The sequence below is a fragment of the Eleutherodactylus coqui genome, chromosome 3, assembly GCF_035609145.1.
Source record: "Eleutherodactylus coqui strain aEleCoq1 chromosome 3, aEleCoq1.hap1, whole genome shotgun sequence".
NCBI lineage: Eukaryota > Metazoa > Chordata > Amphibia > Anura > Eleutherodactylidae > Eleutherodactylus > Eleutherodactylus coqui.
Window position 1 is genome coordinate 205980205 of NC_089839.1, and position 25644 is coordinate 206005848.

A 25644-nucleotide genomic window follows, 5' to 3' on the forward strand; every position below is an offset into this window, starting at 1 on the left:
AGCATTGCCTTTAGCGAGTATCTCCCCCGCTCGAGACTAAAGGTTCGGGAGGCAGCGGACAGGGAGCTACGGGGGAGAGCGGGGCGGAACGGAGGGGAGATCTCTCTCTCCCACTCTCCCCCCCCACTCCCTCCTGCTGACTGCTGCTACTCACCGCTCCCCCGCGCCGGCACCTGAACCTTCTGTCTCGAGCGGGCAGGTACTCGCTAAAGGCAATACTCGCTCGAGCAATTGCCTTTAGCGAGTATACTCGCTCATCTCTAGTTATCATCTTTGCAGCAATTCGCCAGTTTTCCAGAATCATGTCCTGGATGGCATCTATGATTTCTGGAGCAGTCACTACTGGAGGTTTCCAAAAATGGTCTTCACCATAAGTGCTGTAGTGGCCGTTTTAAAATTTGGTCTGATGTTTGCACCATGTCATTATATAGTGCATATAGCCTGCTACAGACCTGTACTGCATCTATACCGTATCTATTGTCTGCTATGGGCTTGTACTGTGCTTATATAATATATATAAAGCCTCCTACACTGTACCTACACAGCATATGTAGCCTTCTATGATACCTATACAATGTCTGTAGCATGCTATAAATATATAATATGGATAACACTGTGTGGACTGTATGTATATAGCTGTAGAATGCTAAGTATAGACTGTATGTATATAAGTGTTGGGCGCTATGTATAAACTGTATTATATAGGTGTTAAGTGTTATGTATCTACTGCATGTATATAGGTGTAGAGTTCTATGTATAGACTATGTACACAGGTGTTCGGTCATATGTATATAGGTGTAAGATGCTGCGTATAGACTGTATGTATATAGGTGTGAGATGCTGTGTATAGACTGTATGTATATAGGTGTTGGGTACAATGTTAGACTGTATTATATAGGTGTTGGCTGCTATGTATCAACTATTTGTATATAGGTGTAGAGTGCTATGTATAGACTATGTATATGGGTGTATGCACATAAGTGTTTGGTGCTATGTATAGACGAAGTATATAGCTGTAAGGTGTTGTGTATAGATTGTATGTATATAGGTTTTTGTTGCTATGTATAGACTGTATTATATAGGTGTCGGGTGCTATGCATACACTGTATGTATATAGGTGTAGAGAGCTATGTATAGACTATGTATATGGGTGTTTGGTGCTATGCATAGACTGTATGTGTATAAGTGTTGGGTGTTATATATAGACTATGTATATAGGTATAAGATTCTGTGTATAGACTATGTATTTAGGTGTTTGGTGCTATGTATAGACTGTGTGTACATAGGTGTAGAATACTATGTATAGACTATATGTACATAGCTGTTGGGTGCTATGCATAGACTATGTATATAGGTTTTTGATGCTATGTATAGACTGTATCTACGTAGATATATATATATATATATATATATATATATGTGTGTGTGTGTTGGGTGCAATGTTAGACTGTATTCTATAGGTGTTGGGTGCTATGTATAGACTGTATGTACATAGTTATTGGGTGCTATGTATAGATTATGTATATAGGTGTTTGGTGTTATGTATTTATTGAATGTACATAGGTGTAGAGTGCTATGTATAGATTGCATGTATATAGGTGTAGAGTGCTATGTATAGACTATGTACATAGCTGTTGGATGCTATGTATAAAGTATGTATATAGGTGTAGGGTGCTATGATTAGACTATATGTTTATAGGGTTTTGGTCCTATGTATGGACTGTATGTACATAGGTGTAGAGATCTATGTATAGACTGTATGTACATAGGTGTAGAGATCTATGTATAGACTGTATGTATATAGCTGTTCAGTGCAATGTTAGACTGTATTATATAGGTGTTGGGTTCTATGTATCGACTGTATGTATATAGGTGTAGAATGCTATGTATAGACTGTATGTGCATAGGTGTTGGGTCCTATGTATAAACTATGTATATGGATGTTTGGTGCTATGTATAGACTGTATGTATATAGGTGTTGGGTGCCAAGTATAGACTGTACGTATATAGGTGTAGATTGCTAGGCATAGACTATATGTATATAGCTGTTGGGTGCTATGTATGGACTATGTGTATAGAATTGATGGTTACGCATAGACTATGTATATAGGGGTCCTATGTATACACTATATAGGCGTTGTGTGATATAGATTGTATGCACATAGGTGTTAGCTACTATGTTTAGACTATATGTATATAGGTGGAGGCTGCTATGTATAGACTGCATGTCTCGCTGTGGGTAGGAGGTGAGCAGAGTTTCGTGGACACAAAGTAACAAATGTCTCTTTCACCCCCCCCCCGCACCCCCACCCGGACAGTGGGCGGAGCCAGCAATCATTAACTGTGCGGCCCCCGGGCACCCTGAGCTGGAGGTTTAAATGCTCTGCCAGTAACTGTGCCAACCTCAGTCACCGTCCACTGCCAGCCGTACGGAGCACTAGCCTCCACTGCCAACCTCCTTACCTCTATCCTCCACTGCCAGCCATCGTGCCCCCTGCCCCTAGATCCGGACTCCTAGCGCCTCCAGGACTCTACAGGACAGAACTTCAGGCACATGTGAGTACAGAGAGATGGCACCAAATGTTGTCAGTGCCGCACTTGGGCATGGAGAGATTAGTACAGCTGGACCCAAAGCACATGGTTAGAATAATTATAATGCATGTAGATATATTATTGGCTGAGAGGGTAGATCTGTCATGCAGCTTTATGTAGTCTTAGATCTGTCATACAGCTGTATACAGAGTACATGGTCAGACTGAGGATAGATCTGTCATAGCTGTACGGAGAGTACATGGTTAGACTGAGGATAGATCTGTAGTACAGCTGTATGTAGAGTACATGGTTAGACTGGATAGATCTGTCATGCAGCTGTATAGAGAGTACATGGCCAGACTGTGGATAGATCTGTCATACAGCTATATAGAAAGTACATGGTCAAACTAAGGATAGACTTGTAGTACAACTATACACAGAGTACATGGTCAGACTGTGAATAGATCTAACGTACAGCGGAATAGAGAGTACATGGTCAGGTTAAGAAAAGATATGTAGTACATCTGTAGGGAGAGTACATGGTCAGATTAAGGATAGATCCGTCATACATCTGTATGGAGAGTACATGGTCAGGCTGAGGATAAGTCTTTAGAAAAGCTTAGGGAGAGTACATGATCAGATTGAGGATAGATCTGTTGTACAGCTATGAGTGACATACCGATAACCATGCTTCTTATAATGAATGGTCGCACTACAGTGCAAGTGTTAGCTCCTGGGAGCAGCAGTTACATGTATTGTACAGTATAAGTGTAAGCTCCTGAGAGCAGCGCTTACCTGTACTGTACGGTATGAGTGTTAGCTCCCAGGAGCAGTGGCTACATGTACTGTATGGTATAAGTGTAAGCTCCTGAGAGCAATGGTTACATATATTATATGGTATGAGTGTAAGTTCCTGGGAACAGAGGTAACATGTATTGTATAGTATGAGTGTAAGCTCCCGGGAGCAGCGGTTACCTGTACTGTACGGTATAAGTGTAAGCCCCTGGGAGCAGCGGTTACATATACCGTACTGTATGAGTGTAAGCTCCTGAGAGCAGCGGTTACATATACTGTATGGTATGAGTGTGAGCTCCTGAGAACAGTGGTTACCTGTACTGTACGGTATAAGTATAAGCTCCTGGGAGCACCAGTTACATATACTGTGCGGTATGAGTGTAAGCTCCTGAGAGCAGCAGTTACATGTATTGTACGCTATAAGTGTTAGCTCCTGAGAGCAGTGGTTACATTTATTGTATGGTATGAGTGTAAGCTCCTCCGAGCAGAGGTAACATGTATTGTATAGTATGAGTGTAAGCTCCTAGGAGCAGCGGTAAAATGAATTGTACGGTATGAATGTAGGCTCCTGAGAGTAGCGGTTACCTATACTGTACGCTATAAGTGTTAGCTCCCGGGAGCAGCGATTACCTGTACTGTACGGTATAAGTGTAAGCTCCCGAGAGCAGCGGTTACCTGCACTGTACGCTATAAGTGTTAGCTCCCGGGAGCAGCGGTTACCTGTACTGTACGCTATAAGTGTTAGCTCCCGGGAGCAGCGGTTACCTGTACTGTGTGCTATAAGTGTAAGCTCCCGGGAGCAGCGGTTATATGTACTGTATGGTATGAGTGTAAGCTCCAGAGAGCAGCGGTTACATGTATTGTACGGTATAAGTGTAAGCCCCCGGGGAGCAGTGGTTACCTGTACTGTATGGTATAAGTGTAAGCTCCTGGGAGCAGCGGTTACTTGTATTGTGCAATGTGAGTGTAAGCTCCTGGGTGCAGCGGTTACATATACTGTACGGTATAAGATCCTGGGAGCAGTGGTAATATGTATTGTATGGTATGAGTGTAAGCTTCTGGGAGTAGCAGTTACATGTACTGTATGGTATGAGTGTAAGCTTCTGGGAGTAGCAGTTACATGTACTGTATGGTATGAGTGTAAGCTCCTGGGAGTAACAGTTGCATGTACAGTATGGTATAAGTGTAAGCTCCTGGGAGCAGAGGTAACACGTATTGTACGGTATGAGTGTAAACTCCTGGGAGCAGCAGTAATGTACGGTATAAGTGTAAGCTCCCGGGAGCAGAGGCTACATGTATTGTATGATGTGAGTCAAAGGCGTAACTTGAAGCTTCTGGGCTCCAATGCAAAACCTGTAACAGGGCCCCCAACTATAATACTTTATTCATAGTACTGGGCTCCCTATATGGAGAGGAGAGGCCTTATGGGCCCCCTTAGCCTCCTGGGCCATGGTGCAACCGCATCCCCTGCATCCCCTGTAGTTACGCCAGTAGTGTGAGTGTAAACTCCTGGGAGCAATGGTGACATGTATTGTATGATGTGATTGTAAGCTCCTCGGTGGTTGGTTCCCCGTATCTAGTTGAGGGGAACCAGAATTTATACAATTGGCCCCTCGGTCTCTTTACTGGGGAGATTATAAAATATTAGAGGAGATGTGTAATTAATGGACTATTAGAGATTACTGCCAATAATCCGCACAAGAGATTAGCGGGAATGAGGCGGAAAAGGCCTTGATGTTTTAATTTCATCCACAGATCCAGTCTCGTGATTTTTATATTCCACGGGTGGCAGGTGGGGGGTAACGGCAGGAGGATAACGGATAATGGATGTGTGGGAGGGGGGGGGGGGAGGAATAACTGGAGGAGGATAACAGATAGTGTTGGGGGGGGTGGATAACAGATAATGGGGAAGAAAATGAGGTATAACATAGTGGGAGCGATTAAAGATAATGTAGGTAGAGATGATGGATAATGTGGAGGGAAATAATGGGAGGAGAGTGGTTAGCAAGGGGGAAAGATAATGGGGGCATAACTGATAGTGGGGGAATTAAGGGGAGGAGGATAACAGATAATAGAGGAAGGAGAAAATAGATAATGTGGGGGAAGTTAAAGGATAGTGGGGGGAGATAACAGGGAGAGGATACAGAATAATGTGATGGGGTTAATGGGGGAGGATAATCGATAATGTGGGGGGGATAAATGTATGCAGCATAAACGATTGATTATGAGCTGAATGCTGATCATTCATCAGTACTGAACAGCCGCTATGTTAAGGCAATGGAGTGGGGCAGGGGAGAGCAAGGAGAGAAATCTCCTCCTGCCCCCCCCGCTGTGAGCCAGCGATACTAGCTCCCGTGCAGGCGCATGGGAGCTAGTATGTGCGGGGACGAGTGTCGGGCATCATTTGCCCGACACTCGTCCCGTCTAAATGGGCCTTAGGGATAATGAAGGGCTTCATCTCAGGTGTTACCTGGGAGACGTAATCTTTCACTTTATCCCTTGTATTTGAAGTTTTGAAGATTCTCTTAAAGGGGCAGTAATGCTCGTCATTTACTTTGTCGCTCTATGCAGTCTGTTGTTCTACATTCTCAGCCATTTAGGACTTTTGGGGCTTATTCACATGGACATATTTGCGCAGCATATGACGCATGCAAATTTTACGCTTGTAATATGCACTGAATGTACATATTTTCTTCACACAGTGTGCGACCCTGTGAAAAAATACGCAGCATGACTTAGCTTGGTGCGTATTTGAACCCTGCATGAGCCCATTGCAATCAGTGGTCGTGCGTAAATGCACATGACATATGTATTCGCTGCGCACGCAGTGCATTTGCACACACAAAAACACGCTGGAGCTGGCAAAATACTCAGGTGTATTTGCACAGCTGAAATGCGCTTATGCTTGTGGGAAGAAGTTTTAGCAAGTGATAATATGCGGTATTCTCTGTTATCAGCCACTTTTTGTGTAGTGATGTGAGTGGTTAATCTTGTGTATTTCATATACATATATATTAATGTAATGCTCTCAGCAGGTGCTGGAGATTAAGAGCTGCTGCTGGCTCAGTGGTTAAGGGTCCAGTATGTACAGTAGCGACGCCGGGCGAGCAGTGACCTGGGATTTAATTATCGGCTCCTTGGAAGCTGAAACAAACGTCTTTGTGTCCCGGATACTAAAACTCAACAGTTAATAGAACTTGTAAGGTAATAATCGCTGTGCTTCCCGCATGCACGTAAGTGTGGTTAAATACAGTTTTGCCGCTTCTGTGGCCACGCCCTCCTGCTGCCCTGACTGTGCCAACATGTACCTTCTATTCCAAGTCGCACCGGGCGATTCACGTGTCTCCTTCTCTCGACGTCTCCAGATCCAGACACAGAAATCGCAATTATACCATCTATAGGGCAAATTTGGGGCAATGTTCCAGTATTGGGGTGACCTGCACACAGAGGGGGCTGCATCCCAGTATTGGGGTAACCTGCATACACAGGGGGCTGAAGCCCAGTATTGGAGTGACTTGCACATTGGGGGGATTGTTTCTCAGTATTGGGGGGACCTGGGCACAGAGGGAGGCTATGTCCAAGTATTTGGGGTGACCTGCACACAGAGTGGCTGTGCACTAGTATTGGGTTGACCTGTGCATGGGGGTCATGGCACAGTATCGGAGGTTATGTAATATGGGTTCTGTCGTAGTACTGTGGGGCTATGTCCAAGTATTTGGGGTGACCTGCACACAGAGTGGCTGTGCACTTGTATTGGGTTGACCTGTGCATGGGGGTCATGGCACAGTATCGGAGGTTATGTAATATGGGTTCTGTCTTAGTACTGTGGGGCTATGTCCAAGCATTTGGGTGACCTGCACACAGAGGGGCTGTGCCCTAGTATTGGGTTGACCTGTGCACGGGGATCATGTCACGTAACAAGGGAGCTGTGTCTTAGTACTGGGGGTGAACTGCACACAGAGGGCTGTATCTCTAATTTTTGGCGGTGACCTTCACATGGGAGTAGTGTCTCAGTATAAGGCATGACCTGTACACAGGGGTGCTGTGTCACGATATTGGGGGAGAGCTGCACACAAGGGGGCTGTGTCTCAGTATTGGGGGTTAGCTGCACACAAAGGGGCAATGTCCTGGTATTTGGGTGACCTGTAGATGGGGGGTAGTGTTGCAGTGTTTGAGATAACCTACGGAAGAGAGCTGTTTAACAATATTGGATGTGTGCTGTGCACAGGGGGTTGTGTCTTAGTACTGGGGATGAACTGCACACAGAGGGGCTATATATCATTTTTGGGAGTGCCTTTACACTGTAGTAGTGTTCCAGTATTAGAGGTTACTTATACACAAGGGGGTTGTCACAATATTGGGGGTGACCTTCACACAAGGGGGTTGTGTCCCAGCAATGGGGGCTACTTGCACACAGAGGCAATGGCCTGGTATTGGGATACGCTTCACACAGGGGGCTGTGTCCCAGTATTGAGGGTGATCTGCAGACAGGGAGACCGTGTTAAATCTGCCCCTTTCTGTAATGAGCTCTAAGGTGCCGGCTTTAAACCTTTCTCACATTCCAGCGCATCTTGCAAGCCAAGACAGGACCGCCAGATGAGATGAGCTCCAAAAAAGCGTGAGAACCAGGCATTCACGTATCACAATTACCACAGACACAATCTTCTGTCAGCTAAACATCCTGCATTTCTACTGATACACTGTAACAAACTAGAGATCTGTGCTGCTGCTGTGTGACTCACAGAGGATTGCCTGCACTGATACATTGTAACAAACTAGAAAGGGTAGAGATTAGAGATGAGCGAACGTGCTCGGCCCCGCCCCTTTTTCGCCCGAATACCGCGATTTTCGAGTACTTCCGTACTTGGGCGAAAAAATTCGGGGGGCGCCGTGGCGGCGCGGGGGGTTGCAGCGGGGAGTGGGGGGGAGAGGGAGAGAGAGAGGGCTCCCCCCTGTTCTCCGCTGCTACCCCCCGCACCGCCGCGCCTCTCCCCGCCCCCCGGCGCCCCCCGAATCTTTACGCGCGAGTACTGAAGTACTCGAAAATGGCGGTACTCGGGTGCGTAAGTACTCATTACGAGTACGTTCGCTCATCTCTAGTAGAGATCTGTGCTTTGGGTCTGTGAATAAGAGAGATGGAACAATACTCACAGAGGATTGCCTGCACTGATACATTGTAACAAACTAGAGAGGGTAAAGATGTGTGTGACTCACAGAGGATTGGTTGCACTGATACATTGTAACAAACCCTCATCATTCCCTATGGAGTTGCTATATACCCAAAATGAGCCTTGAGGGCTGAGATTCCCCCTGTGCTAGGCTGTTAACACCCCGCTGCGGCTCCTTTAATGGCAGCAGATGCACGGGGATGGACGGGGTTATGTAGTGGAATATTTTCCCTTGCAGACACTATTTTCTCCAACATCAACACTTCGCAGTTTCCAGTAATATCCGTATTTAGGCTGCGCAGGACTTTCAGCATCTAAGGCTTCAGATCCAGGAGCAGTACACACCTTAGCCATATAAACTCCTCTAATATCACAGATGACCCCGCACAGGGGTCGTTGGCTATTAACTGTCAGCCAGAGGCAACAAGACATGATATCCTCTGCAGCACCTGTAGCACTCTCATGTATAGCATCTATAGTACAATAATCTGTAGTTTGGTCACCTATATTACAGTCTTATATAGTGCCCTCACCTATAGTACCATCATTTAGGGCTGCCTGTCCATGGGCGTTGCGGTATCCCGCGGCTGATCGCTGCAACGGGAGCCGCCGCCCAGGAGCAGGAGCCTGCAGACGGATCTCTGCGGTCAGCCTATCTGACAAATAGGCTGACCGCGGAGAATGGCGGCAATTCGCAGCATGGTGCAATTTGCCGGCCACGAGCAGAGAATTACTATCATTCTCCGCTCGTGGACAGGGGGCTGCGCTTTCAATAGCAAGGCTATGGAAAGTGTGCATTGCGTTCCCCCCGGCCGGAATATCACCGCGGGAAACGCAATCCAAAAACGCCCGTGGACAGGCAGTCTAAAGCATCTTCATCTTTCGTATCCTCATATATAGTACTATCACCTAGAGCATGCTCATGTATAGAACTCTCACCTATGGTATCCTCATCTATAACACCCTCACACTCTCAGCAGCACTATTACCTATAGTTCCCTCATGTATACCTCCAAAACATATAGGACCCTGAAACACCATTACCTATGGCAAGCTCATGTATAGCACTGTCACCTATAGCACACTGATGTGTAGGACCATCAGCTACAGCATATTGATTCAGAGTATTCACCTATAGCACTGTTATGTATAGTAGTCACTGATAGCATGGTCATATGTAGTATCCTCACCTATAGCTCCCTCATGTATAGTGCTATCACCCATAGCATGGTCATGTATAATGCCCTTACCTATAGCCCACTCATGTATAGTACCATCACATATAGGTGAGGGCACTGTACATGACCACGGTATACCACTCTCATGTATAGTATTGTCACACATAGCATGCTTATCTTTAATGCCCTCACTTATAGCAGTATCACCTACAGAATGTTCATGTTTAGCATCTTCACCTTTGGCATCCTCATGTATAGTACTCTCATCTATAGTGTGGCCATGTATAGCAACATCATCTACAGCACCCTCATGTATATTACCGTTTCCTATAGCATGGTCATGTATAGCACCCCCGGTTATACAGGTTGTGCCCTCATGTGGGTCAGGAGGGGGTGTCGTGTCTCCTTAAGGAGAGCACCGAAAAAGTGTGTAGAGACACCTAGGGGGTGAGTAGGTTGGGGGATGGCAACGTCTCTCCCCAAGAAGAGCACCCAGAAGGGGTGTGGGGACACCTAGATGGTGAGTAAGGAGACTTATAAGGCCATGCTAGCTCCTCTGGGTAATCTATGCAAACAAGGAAGATGGAAAAATACCTCTGCAGCGCGCTCATGTATAATGCTATCAAAGCATGGCCATGTATAGCACTCTCATATATAGTATTATCACCTATAACATGGTCAGCCTCATGTATAATACCATAACTTATAGCATGGCCACGTATAGCACCCTTACCTTTAGCAGCCTCATATATAGTATTATGACTTATAGCATAGTCATGTATAGCACCCCTAACTATTGAGCCTTCACCTGTTAGTAATATACACTCCAGAGCTGCACTAACTATTCTGCTGGAGGGGTCTCTTTGTATATACATTACTTATTCTGTGTTGATCCTGAGTTACATGCTGTATTATACTCCAGAGCTGCACTCACTATTCTGCTGGCGGAGTCGCTGTGTACATACATTACTTATCCTGTACTAATCCTGAGTTACATCCTGTATTACACTCCAGAGCTGCACTCACAGTTCTGTTGCTGGAGTCACTGTGTACATACACTACTTATCTTGTATTGATCCTGAAATACATTCTGTATTATACTCCAGAGCTGCACTCATTATTCTGTTGCTGGAGTCACTGTGTACATACATTACTAATCCTGTACTGCTCCTGAGTTACATCCTCTATTATACTCCAGAGCTGCACTCACTATTCTGCTGGTGGAGTCACTGTGTACATACATAATTTGGGGTCCTTTTACACAGGATGATTGTTGGGCGGTTATTGCTTCTGTACCGATCCTGAGTTACATCCTGTATTACACTCCAGAGCTGAACTCACATGCTATAACATCAGGCTTGGGACGCAGCCTGAGGTTTGGTCTGAAGAGCTGACAATCTGACTGCAGAACGTTGGATAAAAGTGATGAAAATGTGAAATTCCAATCGGCACCCCGGAGCGGATAAGCTTTATTCCAGAGTTTTACAGCCTTTTGCATGAAAGATAAATTCAGTCGCCTGTAGAAGCAGCGTTAATATGGCAGACCGAGCGCTCGGAAATCCCCATAAGGCACCGAGACAGTTTTACGTAATGCTAAACATCTTTATGACGATCTGCGCAGATTTCTACAATGTTCTACAGAAGTCAAGTAAAAGGTGCAGTGTCATCTGGTTATGACCTTCCAGCATTTAATCTGTGTGCCATCTTTCCTTCCAGAACCCAGGGGGTCAGCAGTCGTATTGCGCATGGCTAGATATTATATGAGGGGCACCTGAGATTTTTGGACTTCTTGTGGAGTGAAGAATCTTCGTAGTCGCTCTTCTGAATGTTAGCGTTTCTGCGGTTTTGTTCCTTGTTATTCCTGCCGGTTATTGCTTTCCCCACTGGGCAGATTGTTGCCGTTACCCCCCGCGTGCGCCGCAGTGTTTACAAGTTACGGACCTCGCTGTCTTTTTACCTCAGTGAGGGCTGTATCCCGTCATTTGTCCGGGTCAGTGACATCGGGGGGTCTTCCTATGTAAACCCCAGTGAGGGACATGATGTACATACAATGTATGACTGTGATGGCCTATGTGATATGTCCCTTCGCCCCACAGACCCGCAGTAACCGCTCATTACTCCTCACACCCCACATTCCACAAGTGCTTCAGTGTTAATGCAAATATTGTGCTAACGCTCCGTGTGACCGCCATGCTCGCTGCAGGCAGATCGCCATCTGCGTTTGGTTTGTCAAGTCTTTTGCACTTGTTATAGAGGAAGCCGCACTAGAAAAATCCAACATGGCCCTCTCTTCCTTCAAGTCCTCTAAGAGCGGCTTCACATACCCGTATGTGGAAAAATGCTCACTGCAGCGTAGCGTATTTGCGCATGAATGAGGTTGGATGAGGTACATTTGTGCGCGTGTCGGCACATATTACTGTACTTTTTGCGTATACATGACCTGTTCACACATGTGAGATACACCCTTTCAATGGAATAAAAAGCTAATTAGCCTGATGATGTCCGATTTATTCTTCTCTCTGCATTTTCCGCAGTGTTTCACGCTTCCCCTTGCTTATTTGGCACCTCCCATAGACTTCTACGGGGCCTTTGCTGTGCAAAACACAGAAAAAACAAATGCAATCCGTTTTTTTATTGCACCCTTAGGACGTTTTCAGACAACCGTATCAGCCGGGTGCCTATATACGGCATCCCTCTCTGCAGGGGAAAGAGGCTGGAAAGGCGGGAGCAGTGCACTGAGCTCCCGCCCCTCGTCACTATTTGCAATGAGAGGGGGGGCGGAGCTACATCTCGGGACTTAGCTCTGCCGAACCCTCCCATTGCAAATAGAGGCGAGGGGCGGGAGCTCAGAGCACTGCTCCCGACTCTTCCAGCCTCCTCCCCCTGCAGAGAGGGACGCCGTATATCGGCACCCGGACGATATACGGTCGTCTAAAGGCGCCCTCCGACATGAATATCCGAAAACCACAACAAAATAGGATATGCTGCAATTTTTTTTTTTGCGCAGACTGTTCGTCCAATTAAAAAAATTGCATGTGTGATAAAAAACTTTCAGAAAAATATGCTTAATTTTTGTCCGATTTCAGTCCAGAAAACAGACAGAAAAATTGCTGCTTAGATATACCCTTATGCGAATTGATGTTGTGTGTAAAAAAAAAAAATTTTTAAATCGCAGCTTTTGTTATTTTGGTCTATATTCATGAAAATCTACGGTAGCATAAAAAGTGCAACGAACACAAACATTACATGTCTGTGCAGTACGTTTTTTACGCATGTTGCCAGGCAATAGTGAGAAAAAAGTGACATCAATCGGCCTTCTAGTGTTTATTTCTTTTTGTGCACATGAAAAATGGATTACACACAAAAAAAACCAAAACACATATGCGACAAAAATGCACGCAACCACGTATATAAACACGCAGTGCATAGCCTGTGCGAATGAGCCCTCAGACTACACTTGCTCTTCCTGTCAGTTTTCTTATTGGGCGAGTGCAATATGGAGCCATCAAACTCAGCCGATATCATGCTCGCCAGTGTGCGATTTCCCCGCGGATGCGAGGCGTTTTTGTGTCATAGCCGCCTCACATCACTTCAGGGAAGTAGCGATCCTCCGCCGTGGATCGCAGAGTGTGGGAAACCTCGCACGCCGTGCAATCTTTTGCCGGCCCCATTGAAAACAATGGGCGATACAACGCGAAGTGTTCCAAGTGCAGCGCTCTGACTGGTTACTGTTCATCTGTAGCCCTGTGAGTGACTAATGGATGATTGTGAAGAACATGGCTTTAGGCTGGTTGCCCGTGGATAGTTCTGACGTGTCCGAGTGGTTCAGGGGCTACTCATGACCTATTATAGCCAGGGACATACATAGAACTTGTGGGGCCTAATAGTAAAACTCTGAAATGGGACCCCGCCTCACAAAAAAATGTTTGTATGTATTTTCTGTAAGACATTATCACACAGCGGGCTTAGATACCTCCGCTCAGCTCTAGTATACCTCTAAATAGTGCAGTCACCATATATAATACCAGTTCTACTCAATGCAGTTACCCTCAGTGATAGTGATCACTGTGGAGTTACATCCAGTGATAGTGATCACTGTGGAGTTACATCCAGTGATAGTGATTACTGTGGAGTTACCTCCAGTGATAGTGATGAGTTATCTCCAGTGATAGTGATTACTGTGGAGTTACCCCCAGTGATAGTAATTACTGTTGAGTTACCGCCAGTGATGGTGATTACTATGAAGTTACCTCCAGTGATAGTGATTACTGTGGAGTTACCTCGAGTGATAGTGATTACTGTGGAGTTACTGCCAGTGCCAGTGATTACAATGAAGTTGCCTTCAGTGATAGGGATTACTGTGGAGTTACTGCCAGTGATAGTGATTACTGTGGAGTTAGCCTCAGTGATAGTGATTAGTGTGAAGTTACCTCCAGTGATAGTGATTACTTCGGAGTTACCTCCAGTGATAGTGATTACTGTGGAGTTACCTCCAGTGATAGGGATTACTGTGGAGTTACCCCCAGTGATCGTAATTACTGTTGAGTTACCGCCAGTGATGGTGATTACTATGAAGTTACCTCCAGTGATAGTGATTACTGTGGAGTTACCGCCAGTGATAGTGATTACTGTGGAGTTACTGCCAGTGCCAGTGATTACTATGAAGTTGCCTTCAGTGATAGGGATTACTGTGGAGTTACCGCCAGTGATAGTGATTACTGTGGAGTTACTGCCAGTGCCAGTGATTACCATGAAGTTGCCTTCAGTGATAGGGATTACTGTGGAGTTACACTGCAATTACACGGAACGATTATCATTCAGAAAATTGCTCAAACGAGTGAGTCTGAATGATCATTGATAAAGGCGAGCCAACGACTGAACGACAAATGAGAACTGTGCACTTTTCCTTCGTCATTCAGTTAGCATAAAAATCAGCTCTGGCTCGGTCACTTATCGTGCCATTTAAGCACTGATCGTTCATATAGGAATGTGAAACACTGAATGATAGGTGAGCGAGAACTGCATCATTCTCAACAAGAGATAATCGTTCCTGTGCTTTTACACAGGAACAATCATCACTAGTGAATGGAGGTGAAACAGCCGGGGATTGTTCCAGCCCGCTCGTCTGCATTCACAGTAAGTATTTATCTAGCTACCACTAGGGGGACGCAATTGTTTTTGACAAAGAGTATATCTGTATACAGTGAGCCCCTGCTAGTGGTGGCTGTATATATCTGTATGTAGTGTGCTCCCCCTAGTGGTGGCTGTATGTATCTGTATACAGTGAACTCCCTCTTGTGGTTGATTGTATATATTTGTATACAGTGAGCTTCCTCTAGTGGCGGCTAAGTTTTTCTATATAGAGTGAGCTTCCCTAGTTGTAGTTGTATATATGTGTACAGTGAACATACCCCTAATGGTGGCTGTATATATCTGTATACAGTGAGCTCCCCCTAGTGGTTGCTGTATGTATCTGTATGTAGTGAGCTCCCCATAGTGGTAGCTGTATATATCTGTCTACAGTGAGCTTCCCCTAGTGGTGGCTGTATATATCTGTATACAGCGAGCTCCCCCTAGTGGTGGCTGTATATATCCGTATACAATGAGCTCCCCCTAATGGTGTCTATATATATCTATACACAAGGAGCTCCCCCTAGTGGTGGCTGTATGAATCTGTATACAGTGAGCTCCCTCTAGTGGTAGCTGTGTATATATATATATATATATATATATATATATATATATATATACAGTGAGCTTCCTCTAGTGGTTGCTGTATATATCTGTATATAGTGAGCTCCCCGTAGTGGTGGCTGTATATATCTGTATACAGTGAACTTCCCCTAGTAGTAGCTATATAAACGTGCAAACAGTGAGTTCCTCCTAGTGGTAGCTACAGAGTGTTATTTTGTCACACTGTCTCTGTGCAGGGCATTTGGTGCTCTGTATCAGTGTAATAGAGTACTTATTCTGTAAATACTTATTATGAAATGAATTGGTACAGAATTGTGGCACTCAGGGACGGACATTCATGACCCCCTACAGCTATGTGGCACCTGTGGTCTGTAGCTACCTACAGCTTACATCAAGTTCTGCTGTGCCGCAGTAGCTTGTAGTTGTGAATGTTCCATTTACAGTATGGGGGGGGGGGGTCATCGGAGCGCTGCTGCCTCTGGATTAGTAAGCGCTCTATAGGTGACTCACTGGGTAATGGGACATGAAGCCTCTTATCTGCTTCTTAGAGTAGTTTTCCATTGTGACCATTTGAGGGTTTGTTACCTTAACTAGATCTGCAGCGGAATTCACATAAAGGTTAACTCCCGGTTTGCCACCCATTCTCCCTCTCTTGGTGCTGACTGACCATTACTAATGGCCACTGTTACACGGCTCCTAACTGTCACCCAGCTTTACTCAGACCCTGAATGCTGAATATATTTACACTATTATAAGATACCTCACTAGTCTGTGTTTCAGTTTTTATTATAGTTCTAGCATTCTATTCATGATATGGGAAACACAGGATGGAGAGAACACATATATATAAAACCCAACTGTGTTGTCTCTTGGAGTCCAGAATTAATCTCCTATCTCATAAAGCCACTCAAGCTCCTCCTGTACCTTTCAGCCATGCTTTACACTGCAGTTCTACTTCTTCAGATTGGCTGCTACACAAGCTCAGTAGGAAATCAGTACATGGAGAGATGATTTTATTATGGGAGGGACAGAAGAATTTATACCGGTGAGAAAATTAAGATTATCATGTATCTACATAATAAAGATTGAGGGGAGGAACCTCCACAAGTGGGAGGAGCCTGCAGAGCAGGTTTATGGTCCCAATATGGGTTATAGAGGATGATATGTAATAAGACATCTGATGTGAGATATACGGCAGGCGGATATATTGGTGTATTAGGGGTTGTGTAAGGCCACAGAATGCTTAGTGACAATGTCTGGGTACCCAGGATGGTGTCTGCGCCAATGCACATATTGTCTGAATAGCCTTCATCAGTGGGTATTGCTAACAAGTCACACCACACTTTTGAAATAACATGATGGCCAATAAGAATCATCCATACGGTTCATGCCAGCCGTGTATGACATAACATACTTTCAGATCAGCATCCCATGACCTTGGGACCTGTGTTAGCATGACATAACTGTGGTCACTAGGGTTGCCACCTTTTTTTTACACCAAAACATAACAGCTTAGGTAAAAAGCGGGTGCGCTATGGGACGTGGCTTAACACAACATGTGACTGTTACCTATGTTGTTCTACCTGTAAATGCATGAATAACCTGGCTGTTACCCTTCTTATATTATTATGGTGCTATACACTAAGGCCTGTACTAAGGTGCCAGCCGTTGATGCACCCTGTATAATGTGGCCAGCCAATGATGGCCCGCAACGAGACATCAACACAGACAGACACCCCTCCATTTAGGGCACTAGCAGCTGATGCCTTCATAAAAATGCATACATTGTTCTGGGACTCCTCAATATTTCCTCAGTGGCATCCATAGAACTCATGGGACCCCCAGGACAAATCTCAGAATGCACAGCTGAAATCTTCTCTCTCTGGAGTTGTCTGTTTTTGTTTCTCTTTTCTGTTTGGGCCCAGACCGCCATGAAGACTTCTTCTAGCCACGTCTCGTTTCTGCATTTTCTTCCTATCCTGACTCTACCTCCAATTCCCCTATCATTATCCTCCCCATAATAATAGTGACTACAACGAGTAATAGTGCCCCCTCTATGCCCCCTACTAGTCATAGTGCCCCCTATCAGTAAGACTGCCCACTCTGTGGCTCCTATTAGTAATAGTGCCCTCTCTGTGACCACGACTAGTAATAATGCCCTCTACTAGTAATAGTTCCCTTTCTGTGATCACAAATAGTAATAGTGTCCCCTCTGTGGCCCCTACCAGTAATAGTGCCCCCTCTATGTACATAACTAGTAATAGTGCCCCCAACCAGTAAACCTGCCCACTCTGTGGACTCCTACTAGTAATAGTGTCAAGTCTGTGGCCCCAACTGGTAATAGTGCGCCAGCTAGTAACCGTGCCCCCTCTGTGGCCCTAACTAATAATAGTGCACCTAAATACTAATGGTGCTCACTCTGTGACCTCAACTAGTAATAAATCCCTCCATTGCACAACATCGCCCTTTACCTCCGACTGGGCATTAACACCACATAGAAGTTCTGGACTGGATTCTGCCTGACTTCTCCCCCATCTCCTGCTCTAACAGTACAGAGCATGTAGCAGACGGAGGACTCAAGTTGCTCTATACATAGAGCAGTATGGTGTCAGGTCCGGAATTTATATGTGTGTTAGGGCTCCTGTCCACGGGAGCCACCGAAGGGGAGCAGGAGCCAGCTGATAGGCTCACCGCGGAGATCCATCTGACAGATAGGCTCACAGCGGAGAATCGCAGCAATTCGCAGCATGCCACGATTGGCTGCCCACGAGCGGAGAATCGCCATGATTCTCCGCTCGTGGACAGGGAGACTGCGTTCCCCATAGCAACGCTATGGAAAGCGTTTACTGCATTCCCAGCGGGGAACGCAGTGAAAATTTGCCCATGGACAGGCCTCTCTCACACGGGTGACAGCGATATCGCTGCTACAAAATTGCAACAATTTTGTAGCGTCAGTGATGCTTTTTGTTCTGCAAAATTTTTCTGTTACCCGCAATTTTCTCATGAGAAGGTTAATAAGAGTTTCTAATGTTAAAAATGTGTTGCACAGATATCACAAGTTTGTGCTATGGAATGCCCTAAACAAGGAGGCTCCATAGTTAAACAAAAAATCGCACATCGCAGAAAGATAGAGCATGCCGCAATGTTTTTTTCTCGCAACGTTGCATCAGTGAAAACATTGCTAATGGGAAGGAACCCATTGAAAAGCATGTGTTTCACACACTCTCGCATCACCAGAAAATTGCACAATTTTGTAGCCCATGTGAAAGCGGCCTAAGGCTGTATTCACACAAGTAATTGTGATCCTAAGGCATCTTTCACTCTTTCACATGGGTGACTGTGATATTGCTGCGAGAAAATAACAGCGATTTCGCATCTGTGTCCTGTGCGATATTGCTGTGTTTTCTCACGGTGATATCGAGATTTTGTGTCGGGATTTTTTTTGGGGTGGTAAGGGGGGCTTGAAATATAATCCCTACATTGAAAATAAGCCTGGCCGCATAAAAAAACCCAAAAAACACAATACATCACCTAATGGGCGCTGTTCGGCTCCGCCGCACTTCTCCTCTGCAGCTTAGGCAGACTTGCTAGTAGTTTTCATCCAGTGCTGCCTACAGGAAGCGCTGGCTCTGATTGGTTCTTAAGTGCCGCGGCACAGCCAATCACTGCAGCGTTCGGTGAACCAATCACAGCCATTCAATTGCCCATGCGAAGACTGCCATAAAGAGGCTTTTAATGTTGTTACCGGGCAGGTAATCCCCCTCATCTTAGGTTCAGTTGGGGCATTTACACTGAATGATGATCATTTAGAATCTTGCTGGATGCCGGAATCTATACGATTTATTGGCCCCTGTAAGAGGGCCCTCAGTCAGTGAGTGTATGCTGGCTCGGGGTCAGCCGCCCTGGATGCCAATGTATACATGCCTGCTGGGATAGTCTGTGGTAAATACAAACACAGAGGACAGATATCTGCCTCGGACCCCAATCGCCACTTATGATCCTCAATGGGAGGAAACGGGCGGCTGTATAAAGAAACACCAATCTGTTCTAGATTAAAGAACATTTTTTACTACCGGTAGCTCCTCCTTTACCTAAACAACATGGAAAGGGCTGAGATGCGGATACTGAATCTGCTACAGAGATACTAGACTTTAGCGGCCAAACGTCTTATAAAATGACACGGCATGTCACATGTTTTACTGAGGGTATTATATATTATGTATATCACCTGGGGAACTGTGTTTTAATAATTCAGTATATAAGGGTGGTTTCACAGCGGGACAGAGAGGTGAGATCAGGGGGCGGGGCTTATCATGGTGTATAATTTTACCTCCGTTGTTATCAAAAGTACAAAGCCTTTCAAAGAAGACAGGGAGCAAATTTTGCAGCATTTCCACATTTTAAAAAAGTCAAAATCCTTACCATCGGTGCGGATTATGATTGGAAATACTATGCGTCGCTCCCCCTCACCCGCTCTGAAGGCTTCCCGCTGTCAGCGCTCCCTAGATTCTGGCTCCCAGCGACCTGTAGTGGCCTAACCTGACCAGCATCACCTGACCAGACCACTGGGAACTGGGGAGCGCTGACAACGTGAATTTAGTATGAATTTAGCTGTGGGTACATGGCTGCTTTCCAGTCAAAATCTGCGCCAATGGTACAGATTTTGACTGTTTTTGGATGCAGAAATGCTGCAGAATTTGCCACGGAAATTTCTGCTGCTAACAGTCTGCTGAATTTCCACTACATGTAAACATACCATAAGTCAGCTTGAGGTATGCTGCCACGTGCAGAGTGGCCCCAGTAGTAGTGTCCCCTATATCGGCCATAGCAGTAATAGTGACCCCAAAGTGGCCTTAGTAGTTATAGTGTCCCCTTTATTAGCTTCAGTTTTAATAGTGACCCCCACAGTGGCCTCAGTAGTAATAATGACCACATAGTGGCCTCGGTTGTAATACTATTACTACCGGGGCTGATATTGGGCTTATTCAGACGACCGTATACTGGCCGGTTATTCACGCCCGGCCAATATACGGTGTCCCTCTCTGCAGGGGGAGGAGGCTGGAAGAGCCAGGAGCAGTGCTCTAAGCAACCGCCCCCTCACCGCCTCCTCTCCACCCCTCAGCACTATTTGCAATGGGATGGGGCGGAGCTAAGTCTTGAAACTTAGGTCTGCCCCCTCCTTTTCATTGCAAATAGTGCAGAGGGGCGGAAAGGGGGTGGGAGCTCAGTTCAATTAGCCATACAGGACACTATTACTAATAGTGTTTCCTATATCGACCCCAGTATTAATAGTGACTTCCACAGTAGCCTCCCTGAGACCTATATAATTATCTCCTCCTTGTCTTCAAAGTGCCGCTACTCCTTCGCTTGGCGCTGCTGCTGGCGGAAGTGTGTGCATCCGGACACCTCCTCCCTTCTCCTCTCCTCCTGGTGAACCAAGAAGGACAGGTCAGGGGAAGAGGACACCGGGTCCACACACTGCTGTCAGTGTGTGCATCCCGCAGAGCCATTGAGTGATTGCCATCCGGGGAGCAGCAGCACCCCCGCTGGTAATCACCTTCATGGTGACTAGATGTCCCAAACATGGGACAGACGTCCCAGAAGTGGGACAAAAAAAGTCCTGCTTAGGGACCCTGGGGAAAGCAGGACACAGGGTGCCAAAGTGGGCCTGTCCCACCTAAATCGGGATGTCTGGCCACCTTACCTAGCGTATTGTGTGTGCATTTGTGCATCCCCATTGACTTCTATAGGAAATGCGCAGGAAAATAGAGCACACTGTGTTTTTTGGGGTGATCAAGATGTGCAGGAAAAATGCGTGCTTGTGAACTAACCCATTGAAATCAATGAGTTCTATTTTCTGTGTATTGTGTGTGCCAATTTTTTCCGTGCACAAATGCGTTTGCGTGAATCTGGAGGATGTGCTGCAATGTATCCGGTCCAGGCATTCCTCTGATGCTCTTACCTGCAGTAATACTTTGTAAAACATTTCTTGGAAGTAGAGATCTTGAATTTGCTGAGCAGCATTCATTATAAGGATCCCCAACCTGACAGCCCAGGAGCCCCTACCTGAGAGCCCTGGGGTCCCAGTGGGGTGTGTGGCTTTTTCAGGATGAGACTGTGTTATGGATAGGTGAGGATTATTATATGTACGGTACATGTTGTGAAGGTCACTCTCTGCAAACACTACAATTGGCACATGAGTGTCTGCTGCTGGTGTTCGGGATTCGAGAACTGGTCAGTTGACAGGGGCCGTGTCCACTATTTGAGTTTGCGGAGGTGAGAGGGGCGGGAAATGATAAAATTAGAATTTGTGTTGTCAAAAAGTCAGAGGTCAATTTCTTGGAACCTACTGAAGAGTTTATCATTGGTTGGCAGGAAGAGAAGATTTGAGTGTGCGAACAACACCGTGGTGGAGACCAGTGATGACCATTTACAGATTCCATACAGAATTGGTCAACATTCTCTATTATACTGCAGAGCTGCACTCACTATTCTGCTGGTGGAGTCACTGTGTACATACATTACTTATCCTGTACTGATCCTGAGCTACATCCTGCATTATACTGCAGAGCTGCACTCACTATTCTGCTGGTGGAGTCACTGTGTACATACATTACTTATCCTGTACTGATCCTGAGCTACATCCTGCATTATACTCCAGAGCTGCACTCACTATTCTGCTGGTGGAGTCACTGTATACATACATTACTTATCCTGTACTGCTGCTGAGCTACATCCTGCATTATACTGCAGAGCTGTACTCAATATACTGCTGGTGCAGTCACAGTGTACATACATTAATTATCCTGTATACTCCAGAGCTGCACTCACTATTCTGCTGGTGGAGTCACTGTATACATACATTACTTATCCTGTACTGATTCCAAGTTAAATCCTGTATTATACTCCAGAGCTGCACTCACTATTCTGCTGGTGGAGTCACTGTATACATACATTACTTATCCTGTGCTGATTCCAAGTTATATCCTGTATTATACTCCAGGGCTGCACTCATTATTGTGCTGGTGGAGTCACTGTGTACATACATTACTTATCCTGTACTGCTCCTGAGTTCCATCCTGTATTATACCCCAGAGCTGTACTCACTATTCTGCTGGTAGAGTCACTGTGTACATACATTACTTATCCTGTACTGATCCTGAGTTACTGATATACTCCAGAGCTCCATTTGCTGAATTGTAGGCTTCAGAACTGCAATCATACAGAGTTTTCTACTTGTTAAGTGTCTGCACAGAGCTGGTTCTGATGATTTGCATTCTGGGAATTGTAGTCTTTACACCAGGCTCTATCTATACAGTCATCTGGTCTAGGGAAAACTAAGTGTCCCCCTGATTAATGCAGCCCCTGCACTTAGAACTGAGCTGTTGGGTGTGTCTTACCACAATCTTGCTGACTGTTTCCAGTAACAACTAGCAGAAATGTGAGTACAGCTCTGGAGTATATGATGTGCCAGCCCCTTTTACTGTATATAAACACTGGAGTTAAGGGGGAATGTACATGTTATTGAAGGTGTGACATTATATGCAGCATTGCTGTGCAGTGACATCCCTGTAGGTAGGACATTAGGCTCAGCACATGGTCATCGGCATTATGTCAGTAATGTCTATAATGCTCAGACCCTCCCTGATGTCTTCTACCGCAGTTTACCCATAGGTACACAATTAATATGTCCTTGCATGCAGTAATATGGGGGGCTGCAGTGCTGCGCTCGCTCCGGTTGTCTCTGCTCTTGGACAGGAGGATTTGCAATGTTTCCGTTCCCTATTTTGGCAGTGGAAAAAGCCAGGATTCATATATCAGCATATATGCTGCAGGCCGGGCTGCGCACTCAAGCTCTACGTCATTGGGGGGCGCTGGCAGCCATTCCTTCCTATAAATACAGAATGGGGTCACTGTTGAACGCCCACACTACTCGGCTACAGGCAAGATGGGGTTAAATTAGGTCGCGCTGTAATGTGATGGGGCTGAGGATGTGTCCTGGAGGTGCCACGCGTCTCATCCTATCAGTTTAACATCGCTGAGCGCCGCCGCGTTACCCACAGGGGAGAGTCGCCGACTGCTCTCAGCTGGTGTGAACTGTACAAGTGCAGTATGGAAAATCTGGAATGGCAGCCAGATATGTAAGGTTTGGCGTACATGTCGATTTTTGTTACGACAGGTGTTACGGGTACAAATCTGCTGTGTAGTACAGCGCCATAGCACTGCTATTGAACTTATTGGAGTCGCAGTACGAGTCGCATGTTGCTGCAGCCGGGACATTGCGATCACATAAAAATACAACCGCGTGCGATATCACGGTCGTGGCAACCTGTGACTCCACTGAGTTCAGTGCAGTGCGATGTCATTGTACTACACCGGGCTGTTGGCCAAAGTGGCTGTAAGCCCTAGCCGTCAGTAAATAGCCTTTGTCTCAGTTTTTTTTTTACCATTTTCAAGATCTCTGCTTGCTGTCAGCGACCAGTGCTCCCCTGACCTAATACTTCTCACAGCTGACGGTTTTACAATACATCCAGTCTAGAGGTGAGGTGAAAATCCTGGACTGATACTATAACAGCTAGTTCACACGGGCGCAATTTCACTCCGTATTACATGCGTATTATTTACACGCGTAATACGAAGTGTATAGAACCCGTTGATTTCAATGAGTTCATTCATATCTGCGTATATGTCACATCATTTTCTCAAAGTGTGAAAAAATACCCAGCATGAAAATCACGTTTCAATAGGAAAAATTTAATAATCGCATTCGCCTAAAACTAGCATGTACATACGATTGCAATGCGTTTTTTTTTTTTAACTCGCCTAGAGCAAATTATAGGTGTGTTTTCTGTGGTATTGCAGAGAAATAGAACATACTGCGATTTTTCCATCTACGAGAGAAAGAGCGCACAAGTAAATAGACCCATTTGCAATAATGGCTTCTATTATCGTGCAAGTTTTGTGCATCTCACAAAGTACAAAACTCGCCCAAGAAGCTCGCCCGTGTAAATGAGCTCTTAATGTTATATTGTAACAGATTATCAGGACAGGAGAGACACTTGTGTTTAGCGCCGAGAACATTGTCTGCGCTGGACATACTGTAGCAGATCCTCAGCTGTGAAAAGTATTAGGTCTGTGCCATCTTTCTTCAGTGGAGAACACTTTGGATAAGATTTTTGCAGACAGGTGTATGGCGCTGACCTCCCCAGTAATCTGCATTATACGGAGCCCCCACACCCCACGGGAACCCCGGACATAATCATCTCACTCATGACACAGGTACAGCTGTGCAGAAATAGACCACTGGTGGAGCAGATGATTCCCCAGACGATAGCTGTGGGCACCGTGTGTGGCACAGTCTGGCACCATCTGCTCTCCGTATACTGTTCTCCATAAGGCCTCCTGTCCATGGGAAAAATATGGCCCACGCGGATTTCTGCTGCAGATTTCCGCAGCGGATGCACTTTAAATTGTCTTTTTTTTTGCATGCAGGAAATCCATTTAGATAGAGGACAATTGCGCCTACTTGCACGTGATCCACGCTAAAATGGAGCATGCCGCGTTTTATTTCCGAAAATCACTTACAATACCATCTGCGGCTATTTAATTAACCGCAGATGGTCAGTGCTTTCCTATGGGATGCGGATATTCAGATTTCACGCACAGGAGACCTGCTCAGATTTGATAAATATAATTTCCTCGTGGACATGAGGCCTTTAACTGCATAAAATGTGCAGGCGATTCTTAAAGGGCTAGGGATCTTGTGGCTGATAACAGGGAACAATAAATGTGAAGATTTCTGGAAGCTCTGATACCTCTGTGCTCTGAGCCCCCTCTTTTCATGCCCCTCTGTAGTCACTCAGTCTTTTTCTGGCTCCATTCGATGCACATTTTAGGTTGCGACATCAGTGACAAGTTGATGTGGCGGCAGATTGCCAGAAACACTGATCGATAGCTGTGATGCCGATAACCCTGGCGCCTCTTGTCATTTGCTGACACTTGGTGACATTTAATTTGCACTTTCTGGAAAAGTGCTGAAATACGGTGAAAGTCACATTGATCGGTGATCTGTAGCAGCTGCAAAGCATCGTGGGAGCAGCAGCCGTTTATTTCGGTCCTAGATTCCTCCTAATTTAAGTAACATCACCATTACACAAGGGCCCCGGTATATATCAGCTCCTGGGCCATATAAGAGCTGCTAGGAGGCATATATGAGCTTGTGAGCAGTGTGTATGGGATCCTTTACATTATATATGAGCACATGGGCAATATATGTG

General features: G+C 45.6%; 1 protein-coding gene across 2 annotated transcripts in view; it reads left to right on the top strand.

Annotated features, from left to right (window-relative positions):
- The first annotated feature begins 2374 nt into the window (after window positions 1-2374).
- Window positions 2375-25644, top strand: part of SLC38A3 (solute carrier family 38 member 3) — a 47821-nt gene continuing 24551 nt past the window's right edge. Inside the window, exons 1-2 of one of the 2 annotated variants that reach the window (XM_066596874.1) lie at window positions 2375-2556; window positions 14740-14809. The gene's annotated coding sequence lies outside the window, so the exon portion shown is untranslated. The remainder of the gene's footprint in view (window positions 2557-14739; window positions 14810-25644) is intronic. The other variant, XM_066596873.1, reaches the window with a different exon arrangement.